Genomic DNA, 12687 nt, shown 5'->3' on the forward strand with positions numbered 1-12687 from the left:
TCATTATTACATTATAATTTTAATTAAGTATAGTCATCTTAGTGATTGGAAATATTATCTTTTATAAAGACTTTTGTAGATAGCTAAATTATTATTTTATTAGTAAAATTTAAAATAATATATCTTGTTCTATTTTGATTTCATTTTCCACAATTCCTACGTCGCGCGCCGTTTCATAAATGTATTTGCTTATCTACAACCCCTCACCGATACCTCTACATGCGATACACAAAGCACGTATCAGTTCGGCGTCTTAGCTAACCAAGTCGGAGAGGCAGTTAATTAGTTCTACTGCCCTATAATACAATTACCGAATATTAGGTTAAGTACTCGGGCGGTCCGGCATCGTGCAGGACGCACTTAGAAGCCGAGATACAAACTAGTTACCGGAACAACCTTCGTACATGCATAGCGGTGTCTACTGCATACTGTCCATCGTATTTCAGATAAACTGAATAATAATTTAGGTATATTGAAATACTTTATTCCTCTATTTAACAAAAACCTTCGAATAACTACGATTAACCAATTTAGGACTGCTACTACTAGGAAACAACTTTAATAACCTGTTTATAAAATTCTAAATTCATTTATTTTAAATAGGCCTAATATAAGCACTTTTGAAACGTCAAGTCGGTCTGTTTGTGGTTACTATACCACCGGTTCGGAAGGCAGATTCTACCGAGAAGAAGCCGGCAAGAAACTCAGCAGTTGTTCTTTTTCAACATCAACTGTTTACATTTTTCATTTTAACATTCATTTTTCTATCTTGTGAGAGATGAAAGTGGAGCCGGATGCTTCCGTGCAACCTTGTCATTACGAAATTCATCAATTGTATAGTAACCTCGATGTAATAAATGAGTTTTAACATAGTCTTTAAACTTATGTATTGGTATGTCCAAAATTACCTTAGGAATCATATTATAAAAGCTCAATCCCACAAATGATATCTGTATCTTTCACAGACGATATGCAAATATAGGTAAGTAACGGATTATACTGGGCATTTGAAACAAAATATTAAATAGAATATTCTAAACAAAAATCACGATACGGTTGAAAGTTAAACAAAGTGTGCACTCAAATATATATTGTGTTTCCCCGCTCTCATACCTACTAGAGAAAAATAATCTGCAATTGTTCGAACGGCGTCATATTCCTGTTGGAATGTGGTTTTTATGACATAAGCAATAAGAGCTATACATGTATAGTAGGTGAGGCTGTATGTATCACTAGGGCAGAACGCCAGTACGGATATGCGCTCGGCTGACCAATGCCACAGTTGTCTAATTGTTTCCGATCTTCTCTGCATAACCGCTGCGGTGAATTGACAAAATTTGAACACGTGAATGGCGGATGGCGGCCGATAAAAGGTGTCCAAATGCTCCAACGATCCCACTTTGGTGATTTGGTCGTATTTCACTGACGATCCGATTTATGAATTCGTAATATAAGGCCAAGCGTCATTTTTAAAAGTTGCCTTCTGATTTTTTTTTATTTTAACTTTCGGATCGTTTTTCTCAATTTGCATATCAACCTTATTATGTTAAAGCTAAGGCTGGCATTCATGATAAGTGTAAAGAAATGTCTGCAAACAACCTCAGTGGATTTTGTGCTTGCTATATTATTGAAAATTGTAATTCATCAGAGTCGCAGGAAACTTAGACGCAAGCAGTTCAAGACCGTGGATTTAGGGACTCCCTACAAATAATTGATCTTGGTTAAAGCCCCCGTTCGGAATTAAATAATCAATTAATTGGAGAAGAAATTAAGTAGCTTTACAAAACTCGGCATTAACTAGTACGCAACTTCATTAATTTAGGGGTTATAGCAATACTTTCATTTCTTAAGTCACACGTAGTGACTTCAAAAATGTAAGCATTAATTAATGGATTCTCATCACCCAACACTACAAAAATTACTTCTATGGTATAAAAAAACCTCCTATTTTTCCAATGATTTTTTTGTGTTTTTCCGTGGAAATATCAACTCCCTAGGTATCTATTACGGTTAGTGAGATACAGTCCGCTAAAAGACAAACGAATGCATAAACGGAGTCGGACAGAACTCCGGGAAACGGAAGGATTCGGTTACGGAATAACCTTTAACTCAATTCTCTACTTATCAAATAGATATGATGTGTACAAGTCAAAACTTAAGGCAAGACCAGACAGCGGTGGCTAGTCAAAAGAAGTTCTAGTGAAAGTACACCTTGGACACAAACATGAACGCCTTGTTTTGAATCAGTTTAACAGTTAATTTCGTATAATTTCGTATTTTGCGTCTGGTCCGGTCGGTAGTTGCGGCCCAGTTACCACCCTATTATCAAAGTCGTGTGACTAAGCGATTAAGCGTTATTGTACGATGCCGTGAAGAAGGCGATTAGGGGTATAATTCTGTTATAAGCACCATACCCCTACAAAGTTAACCCGCTACCATTTCGAACTTTATCATTATTTACTTTTAAACGCCTTTTGATTTTAACATCAAGGTTTGTAAGCCAAAAATATCCATTTAAAACACAGCATACCTACTATACAAAACCATTACAATCTTGGAATAAAACATACTAAACATAAATACAGAACAAAAATACATAAACCTTAGAAGGGATTTTCTTGGCTCACTTCCCTGTAGCAACGGTACACTATGGACGCCGCGGTTTGGTTTGCTTTATATACTTTGAGAAATACTTGCACTATTAATATGTAATGTAACCGGATCAAAACCTTTTAAACCATCAATAATGAAACTACTACCAACCGCATTATGCGAAAATAATTAAATTGTCTTTATAAAAGCACTATTATTAAAGGGGCCCATTGTTCAAGCTAATTACTAGGTGCTACATACATCAGCAGCTTTTATGATCCAATTAACGGACACAGTTTAAAGTGTTGCGAAAAACAAACGGGCTATTAATTTAATACTGACATGCTAATGGAGTAGCTACTGCCACTTGAGTGTTTTGCTTTAAAATGTTTTCATTTTATAAAATAAACTGTGCCAGGAAAATACTGATATACTTTAAAAAAACGTTTCAGCTTCCAGCCTTTTCACAGGAAATTGTGTAACAAGCATGAGTTTTTTGCTTTCAGCATAAATTAATTAGCTGTCCATCTATCGAAATTGCACAAGAACATTATACCAGTTTACAAAATAGTAGGCGCATTTATATATTCAACAGTTTATCAAGAACAATAAGACGAATGTTAACCCCTGTAGCCTTATAAATGGTAGGTCGTGGATTCAATCCTGGGCAGTGGAAATATAGAAATTTATATTATCTGAGTTTTCTCTGGTCCGGTACCTAGCACCTAAACACTAAAATCAAAGTCGTGCGACAAAGTGATATAGCGTTCTTGTACGATGCCGCGTAAAAACAGATTAGGGGTTTAGGTTTTAGTCAGCTGCCATATACCTAACAAGTTAGCATGCTACCATCTTCAAACTACTACCAAATAGTCAATTTTTAGTGAAACTGCAGTCAAGGGCTACATTAAAATAAAAAATAAATTAATCCCACCAGAAATGACATTAAATTACATTGATACACTATACCACAATATAACCATTATCAAATGAAGCAAAGACACCTTTTAACCGATTGATTGATTTTAGTTCTATACATACCTACTGATAATAAAACTGTAACGGGGAGAATTTTGTACATTAAAGATATTTTGAATTCTTTTGTTGAGGGCAGTACATAAATGATACTGAATCCCTAACAGTAATTTTTTTCTTTTTGTCTATCTGTGTCTTGGCCGCGCATCACGCTGAATGAAATCAAATAAATCTTTGCATAATTTGAGGTTATTATCAAAATTAAGCTTAATTTGCTATACTCCGCGAAAAACAGGAGAATCTGTGTGGTGTAATTTATAATTTCTTCAATCCTTATACTCCACACCAAACAGATCCTCGGCAATACACCCTCTACGCACGTTTCGCTCCGAAACCGGAGCATCATCAGGAGATGTTGACTTAAAAAACTTTACAATGAATAATTGTTAAGTAACAATTATTCATTGTAAAGTTTTTCCCAAATTTTGTGTAGATCTGATAACTACGTTTGGAGATAGAGGACAGAACTCCTTAGCAGACAGCTGCAAATCTCTAACTTAAGGCTTAACGATGTTGAATGCATGATTAAGAAATCAATCAACTTGATTTTTGCATAGAGTTAGTAGAAATTAGAGTTAGTAGAAATAACGGGGAGTAACCGAGGCTACTTTTTGTCCCAGGAACGGTTCCCTCAAGATTAAAAAAACGGTAGTAAACGCGGACAAAAAACGCGGGCAACAGTTAATAGTATCATAAACATGAGTGACATATAGCATATCCATGAGCTTGGTACATGGTCTGTCACAGTGGATGCATCGGCGCCCGCGCACCGGAAGGGCGCGACATCGCCCCGACCAGTGACATGAGCACACGCGCTTTGTTACCCATAAACGACACACGCGATAAAATACACGATTCCGTTTTTAGATCACTACCATGATTTTAGGTGGTAAGACACTTTTGTTCCAAAACCACATTAATTGAATAAAAATTAAAAATAATAAAAATCATCCCGGTATAGTATTTTATCTTTGGATTTTAGTGTTAAAGCTTTATTGTGTTTTTAAACTACAAAGGTGGCAAATGCTTAAAAAAATTGATAAGGTCTAACGCTACTAGATGTTTACAAGTACCTACTAATAAAGTATGTTAACCGCAAACTCTAGTGTAATATTGTGAGATATACTCAAGATACCCTCGGTTACTACAAGTGACGTGAAAAGCCAATTCCTCAGCTCTATTTTCTCTTTGGAAGGTAAGTGACCAATCAACCCTTCAATCAAGAAACATGTTAATTGTTTTTTCTGTTTGCATTGCACTTCGGGCATCTTTCATTAAGTCATTGTAATTCTTTCAGAAGTCTAGGTTCGGCTTAACGATAAAAGTCTTATATAATAAAAATATTTTCAATAAGCAGACTTCAAAACCCGCTACAAACGATCGCCTGACTTAAAAATATGTGTAATAATACAAGCGTTTACATTTACATCTAAAGGTTTGTAGATCACTTTTTAAATATTAGTGTTGTACCTTATGTTTAACGCTTATTTTGCAACCATTAGGTCTTTTCTTTTCAACAAATCAACGAAAACGAAACAAAGGTAATTAACCTATGCAAAATGAAATTACATTTAAATTGAATTAAAATGAAAACACGCAAATTGATCAATATTCAGGCAAGAATTACGCTATGAATTGAGAACCGCTTAAATGTTTGTTTATTGATACAGTTTTAATGTACGTTTATTAATACAGTTTATAGAATTTAGCATTTAACTAAAACTTGCCATAACCAATGATCTATTTCGAAAAATTTCGTTTCCACCCTCAAGCTTGTCGATATTGATACAATTTGTCATCTACGCGATAGTAAATTCAATATTCTATCACTAACATTTACTAAAAGGTTAGTAGAGCTTGCGGAAATCTAATAATTGTCACCAATTCGTAAATATTTCATAAAATGGCTTACAATAATGCGGGTTCAATAAAACGTACGCGAAAAAAATGATTTTTGGTTTCTTGAATATCTTGCAGCGACAGTATCAGATTTATCGAAGAATAAACTTAGCAATCATAATATAATTCAGTTTGAATTAGAGTCATAAATGGGAAAGATTAGTAGTTCTCTAGCGGGTGGCATCGGCCGTGGCTGCTAGAGCCAATTCCGCCCTACCAACGAAGACCGTTCTGCGATAGAGCATTCTGGTACGACATCCCGTAGAAACCGATTAGAAGTTTAATTTTATTTTTTGTATTGTGTAACGAATCTACCCTTCTCGCTAAATAAGCAATATTTTTAAAAGAATAAACAATCAAATATACTACGACAATACACACACCGCCATCTAGCCCCAAAGTAAGCATAGCTTGTGTAATGGGTACTAAGACGGCGGATATATAAACACCTGACACTGACAAACATTCATGCTCATCATTCTAACATTTTCCAGTTGTGGGAATCGAACCCACAGCCCTGGGCTCAGAAAGCAGGGTTGCTGCAAACTGCGCCAATCGGCCGTCAAGAAATCGTAAACGGCCGCAAAGAACGTAATGTCGAGTGAAAATTTGACTATTTCTGAATAAAATCTGTCTCAATAATTAAGTTTCGAGAAGTACTACAATATGGTATTATAAAATAAATACATTTCATTTTTCATATAAGCATTAGGCCCGTCCCGCCCTGCGACTTCTATAAGGGACGATGCAATCGTACGCTCAGCACTCGGAAGCCGGAGTGCTAGTATTGTGTCCATATGAAATGTAGTTCGGATAATGTGTAAATGCATTGTGGAGGCAAACGTTTAAGAGATAAAATACTAATAATTTGAACTTTTAAAGAAGTGGAATATGGATATAAGCAAACAAAGAATAATAATATAATATAATAACCTACCTCGTCTACATATTAAAAAGAGTTTGTGTGTTAACAAAACTATGCAGTGTAGATAAGGATGTCAATCTATTCGTATTGTTACAGATAACACTTTATTTGGGGTGAAAAATTGAATTACTATCGGAAAACGCTTTTAGTGAAGCGGGAACAAAATATTTTGAACAAAAATAGAATCTAAGCAATTGAGCATCAATTTAGGAAAAAAATAACAAAAAATCACCATTCATTCAATAAACTTATAAACATAGGTCCTTCTATGTTTTATGAAACATCTACATTCATTTGAGTTCATTATTCATCATTGCATTTAAGTTAATTATTTTTATTTTATTCATTGTTTTTTTTTTGGTATTTTAAAGGACAGGTTGACAGATAGTATTCTTAATCTCTAATAGATACCAGTCTTTCATTTTTCATTTCGGTTCTTCATTACTTATTTACAAAAATGAACGAGTTCCGTGTGAATTGTTTAATTTTCTGGTTGAATGTACTAAATTATTAAATTAATGTCTCGTAAATTACTGAAACGATTTTAATGAACTGGGTGCTCAGTTGAAGCCGTCCATCCATCACGGCAATAGTTTTGACGAAATGAGAGAAACATAAAAGCATATACATAGTTAAGTTTATAATTCCTATTGGAATGAATATAGTAGGTATACTTATTATTATTTATTCTTTGCCGGTAAAAAAATACTCTTCAATGCATACTCATATTGTAAATGGATGCATGAAAGTATGTCTGTTTCTTTGTTTCTATGTGTATCCTTAATTAACGCCCTAACGAAACAACCAATCATCTTTATGATTGGCATAGAGTTAGGTGAATGGACGGTACCCATGCGATTACTAAAAAACGGTAATAAACGCGAACAAAAAATGCGCGCAAAAGCTACTAACAATAATATAAAAACGTTATATTTACGATTTAAATAAGGCTTCTTGTATAGCATATCCAGTTATACCTATGATTTAATGTTGCAACAAAACATTAGATCATCATAAAAGCATTTAAAAACTTGATAATCATTATGTACGTGACATATAATAACTACATGGCTTAAGAGCTTTTAGGTCACTCGAAAATCTAAACCATTAAGGTATAGATTTCCTTTATCCTCGGACTTTGCGATAACTATCTTCAGTGATAAAACGTAAACAAATCAAATTACACAAGCGAACTCTGAGGACTTGTTAGCCATAGTTACTTCGTCAATTTGACTTCTCGGGCTAGTCGATGCTGATCAAAGACGCGTCGCCGCTCGTCCGGAAAATTGCCCGAACCCAATGAATATTATTAAACTCTTCAATAGTTCCACGTACTTTATTCTCGTTAAGAAAACCTTGTGCATTTTCCTAGGAAAACATGCAACTGCCTTGTGCACTATTAGTGAGGGGATATAATTATGATGCAGATTACGTTACTGTCCTACATCGAGATAATTTCATGTCAACATCATAAGTGATCTTAAGTAATATGAAGTCCTCTTTTCGCAGCTCTTAACCTTCCGTAGCATTTTACGTCTCCTCTCTGGCACAGCGCCGTAACTGTATCCTTACATGTGGTAGGTCACAGAATCTTTTTTTATTTTTTTTTAATGTAGACTTCAGCGATGGCAGTACCACACTGCCGGCAAATAACATCACGTTTTAAAACTTCGGCGCACTAAAACGGGGTAAACCGCATAACCTCTTGAAAACTAAACATGAAATTTGAAGCTACAAGCTTGCTAAGATTAATTACTAAAGAGACGTAATTGTTATATAACCTACGCCATAGCAGTCCATACAAATTTATAGTTCACGCGAAAGGAACAGGTATTCACAAAAACTTGCAACTCTTAAAACTAATAAAAAAAATATAAATTCATATTGTTTTAATATAAATTATTTATTTATATAAAGCCGTTTATATATTTAATAAAACTACCGGTTGACATTAAGAACACTGATAACGATACTGTATTTTCTTCTTCTTTGGGTTGATGGCTTTTTGTAATTTAAAAACTAAAATGACATTATCTAACAAAATATTTGGTCATTATAAAATATGATTGCTTCAATAATGCTGCTTCAAAGCACTATTCTTAGCAAAAAAAAAAAATTGTAAATTGAAATTATTTATTTGCCCTATTTAACTGGATTTTTTTCTGACCCGATATAAATAACTTTTGTAATACTATAAAAAAAACCCTTTAAAATAATTTCAACCATATTGAAATGCCCTGGCGGGGCTTCAAGTTCACATGCCTATCTTCTTAATGGGTCTACAGTATTGTGTAACGCAAAAGCAATAAATAAATGGAATAAAACAACAAACTGGAAACAAATCATATCAAAGTTACCTTAGTTAATTGTGTACCCACTGTTGTATTCAACTTTATAAATTCAAACCAATAGTTTTACTACCTACTTCGCAAAGGCGTAATCGATAACGATGTTTGTTTAAGATTCAATGCCTCTTTTGTAGTTAACCTGCCTTCTGTAATGAATTCTGTTACGTAAATTATTTTCATAATCATGAAAGCAAGTTCGTGACATGGCAAGCGCGAACGTTGGATGCGCTTAATCCGAGCGGTGTGAGCGCCACGCTCCGCCGGTCATATTTAGAGATATGTGACGATCCAGCGGATGCCCAGTGAACCGAGAGAGGATGTGAGTTATTAAGTGGTACACTTTCAGCTGATCTCTCGAGTGAGAGAATCGCGCCGGGTCCCCGCCCGACCCGATTCCCACTGATAATCGTGGCTCTATAAAATGGCAGGTTTTGACAAAATTAGCGTTTTAATTTTTTTTTTTTATATTATTCTTTAAATACACGATACTAAAGGACCCAAAACATTTTTACAATAGTGTTGTTAGCAATTTTGTAGTCACATTAAACTTCTAACCCCTAATCAATTTCTATGGATCGGTTTCAACGTCGTATTCGCTTTTACAAAGTTTTCAGAAGTTACTTCTATTTTCAACCAGTGACAATCAAAACATAGTTTTTTTAGACCCATTTTTCTGAGATTTTTAAAATATCATGAAAATAATATGGTAAATATTAGATATATTAAGTAATGGCATAGAGAATTAAAATTTTTAAAGTATATTTCTGGCCCACCCATATCCAGGACAGAAATTACAGTTTACATAAAAGTACCAAGTTTCAGCCTTAAAATTGCCTTGTAAATTCTGCTACCAAATAAAAATTTCGTTATAAATAACTAAACCCTCATATAGACTAATAAACCCCAAACAACGACTACACATAAGTGAAAACTAGAATAGTAGTAAGAGTTAGGTTTTAGAATATTAACATCCTCTTGTTTGGAGTTAATAAGTTGTGCCTTTTCCAACCTTGCTCTCACAATAGTCTTTTTGCGGGAAAACCAACTGCAGAGTCGGAATTATCCCGCACGGTTCATAAATTCCAATCACTCGTTGGTGTTTCTCGTAACTACTCTGTTATTAACACTATGAAACCTTGCTACGAAATAACTGACCTATATGTAGGTATATATCTAGGCATGTAGGTATATTTTTTTTTTTATTTGATATTATATGTCAGGTTTATTTGGCTTCAGAGTACTCCGTTTAAACTTAGTTAGGTTTTGATGAAGATATTCGAAGTTGGACAACATATTTACCTACCATTCAACAGACAGAAAAAAAATCACTCTGATCAATTACAACTATTAAACTGTCACGCGGTTTGTTAATTTAAATGCATTTTGTAACAAAAAATTTAACACATCTTACAATAACTGTAAAGTTTGACCTTACTCATTGTAACTAATACTATAATAAGATTTGAGTGATTAATTTGAGGGATCGTCCAAAACGCTTCCTTCTAAAATCGCAAACGCTATATATTTATAGTTTCTATAGCCACAGTACAACGAGAGCCATTAAAACTTTTTAGTGAAACAGGAAATTTATGCGATGAGTATAATGCGTTACTAATGGTAGAGCCTACAACTGATAGAATATGTCTGTAGTATTTTGTGATATGTTCGAATTAGTGCAGGTGCAGGCGTCTGCACCGTTTACTTTAGACTTAGTAACTTAAGTTAGTTTTTTGAACTTAGAATAATTTTAAAGATGGCATCTCAAATAAGTCACAAATATGATCGGAGTTATAGGAAGAGGAAATCAGAGGAAAGTTCATATCAAAAGGAAAGGAGACGTAAAAAGTTCAAGGCCGAGAAAATAATAGAGCGTCGGAGATAAAAAAGTACCATTATCGCGAAAATTTTACGGCGCGGACCCGAATCGTACCTTTCGACGTGATATTCCATATCATAATATTGAAAATTTTACAATCTTGTTGTTCACAATTTAAGTGTATGAGGATTTGATTCCGTTTCGATCTTCGAGGATAGAGGAACACACAACAAACTAAACATGAAACTTAGATTCTCATAATACCCGTAGTTGCAATACATAGTTTGTTTACCAACCGAGAAGAAACACTTTAACAATTAGTAGTAGGTAGGTACATACCATTTTTTCGGGTCTCCTGCCAGAATTCGAAAAGTTTAGGCCTTCACACTGGGCAAGTGCGGGATCGGTTGACTTTACACGCCTTTGAAAAAGCTATGGAAAACTCTCAGGTATGCAAGGTAACTACCTTACGATGTTTTTCTGCAACATTAACGCAAGTATGATTTAATTTATGAAAACGCACATAGCTCCGAAAAGTTAGAGGTGTTAGGCTCCCCCGAAATTGAAACCGAAGCCTTACCCACTAGGCTATCACCGCTCTACTACTAATAGTATTTACAAACCATTATCATCATCATATCAACCAATGAACGTCCACTGCTGGACATAGGTCTTTTGTAGTGAGTTCAAAATACTACGGTGTTGTACCGCTTGGGTCCAGCGGCTCACTGCGACTCGCTTGATGTCATCTGGCCAGCTCGTCGGGGGTCTGCCAACGCTGCGTTTACTGGAGTGAGGTCGCCGTTCCAGCACCTCGGGCCCTAACGTCCATCGGTTCCCCGAGTTATGTGCCTCTCCGAGCTTTGAGCTAAGACGGTAATTCTGGTTCTTTTAATTCTTGGTCTCCTTATTCTTGATTTGATGAAATACTCCAAGCATAGACCTGAGCCTTCTTATAAGACCCATAGTTAGCGGCCACGTTTTACAGCCATGGCTGACATACCACGAATTTTTAAATTCTGTCTTAAAATATTTGCCTCATCCATAAAGGCTGTATGCAATAGGGCGTGCGCCAATGTCGACATTCGTGTCCCTCGCTGTTCATCCATTCGAATCACCCTCTGATGTTATTCATACCGTATCAAACGTTTAGAAAGCATTACACCGTTTATCTGCTTAACGTGATTATGATCATCGGTTGTTCAGATTAACCAATAGTTTGCTATTTTAATTAAGTATTAGTTATTATGTAATACAAAGTAATTGTGATACATCATTGGATTTAAAGAAAATACTATGAAACCGACTTCCCTTTGTGATATCTAGTAATGTCACAGGGAATTTAGGAAGTTTCCTAATATTTAGTACTTTTGACCACAAATACATTGAACAAATTTTATACAATTCAAATAGGACTTAGGTACTAGAAAGTAAAGACTTGTAAACTTACTTTTCAATTACAAAAAAATTGGTTGTTTTTGACAGCTATATGGGCATACATTTTAAATTGTTATGTCGCGTTCCTTCAGTCCTTCAGTTCCGTCAGATTCCTTCTGAGACTGTTTATAGTAATATTATACAGAAGAAAATATTGTATAGTAGAATAGAATTTCTACTCTATAATATTCCCTTACGACGACGAAGATGAAGTAGAAGGCCACAAAATGAACTAACCCACCGAATGCAGCCTACTAAAAAAGAAAAGTAACTAAGAACTAGAAAACTTTCTGATAGCTTCCTGAACATCCTAGCGACTACACCAGACTGCTATCTGTAAAGTATTTGATTTAGCAGCATCATAATTGAAATACCTACCTGATGCATCAAATTTTTTTATAGCAGACAAAACTCTAACTTTAACCTCGTTAACTAAAACTAACCTCGTTTTCAACAGTATGTATTAGATACTTAACTACAATAAAACAATTCTACGCAACTAACTAAAAAACACGCATTCATCGTCTGCTCTACTTGCACAGGCGTACTCCCTTATGTCACAGAGCATAGACTAACTACGCTGCTCCAATGCTGGTAGGTGGGCTTCAACCATTAATATTATAAGTTAATGATAA

Source organism: Pararge aegeria, chromosome 5, assembly GCF_905163445.1.
Source record: "Pararge aegeria chromosome 5, ilParAegt1.1, whole genome shotgun sequence".
Lineage (NCBI taxonomy): Eukaryota > Metazoa > Arthropoda > Insecta > Lepidoptera > Nymphalidae > Pararge > Pararge aegeria.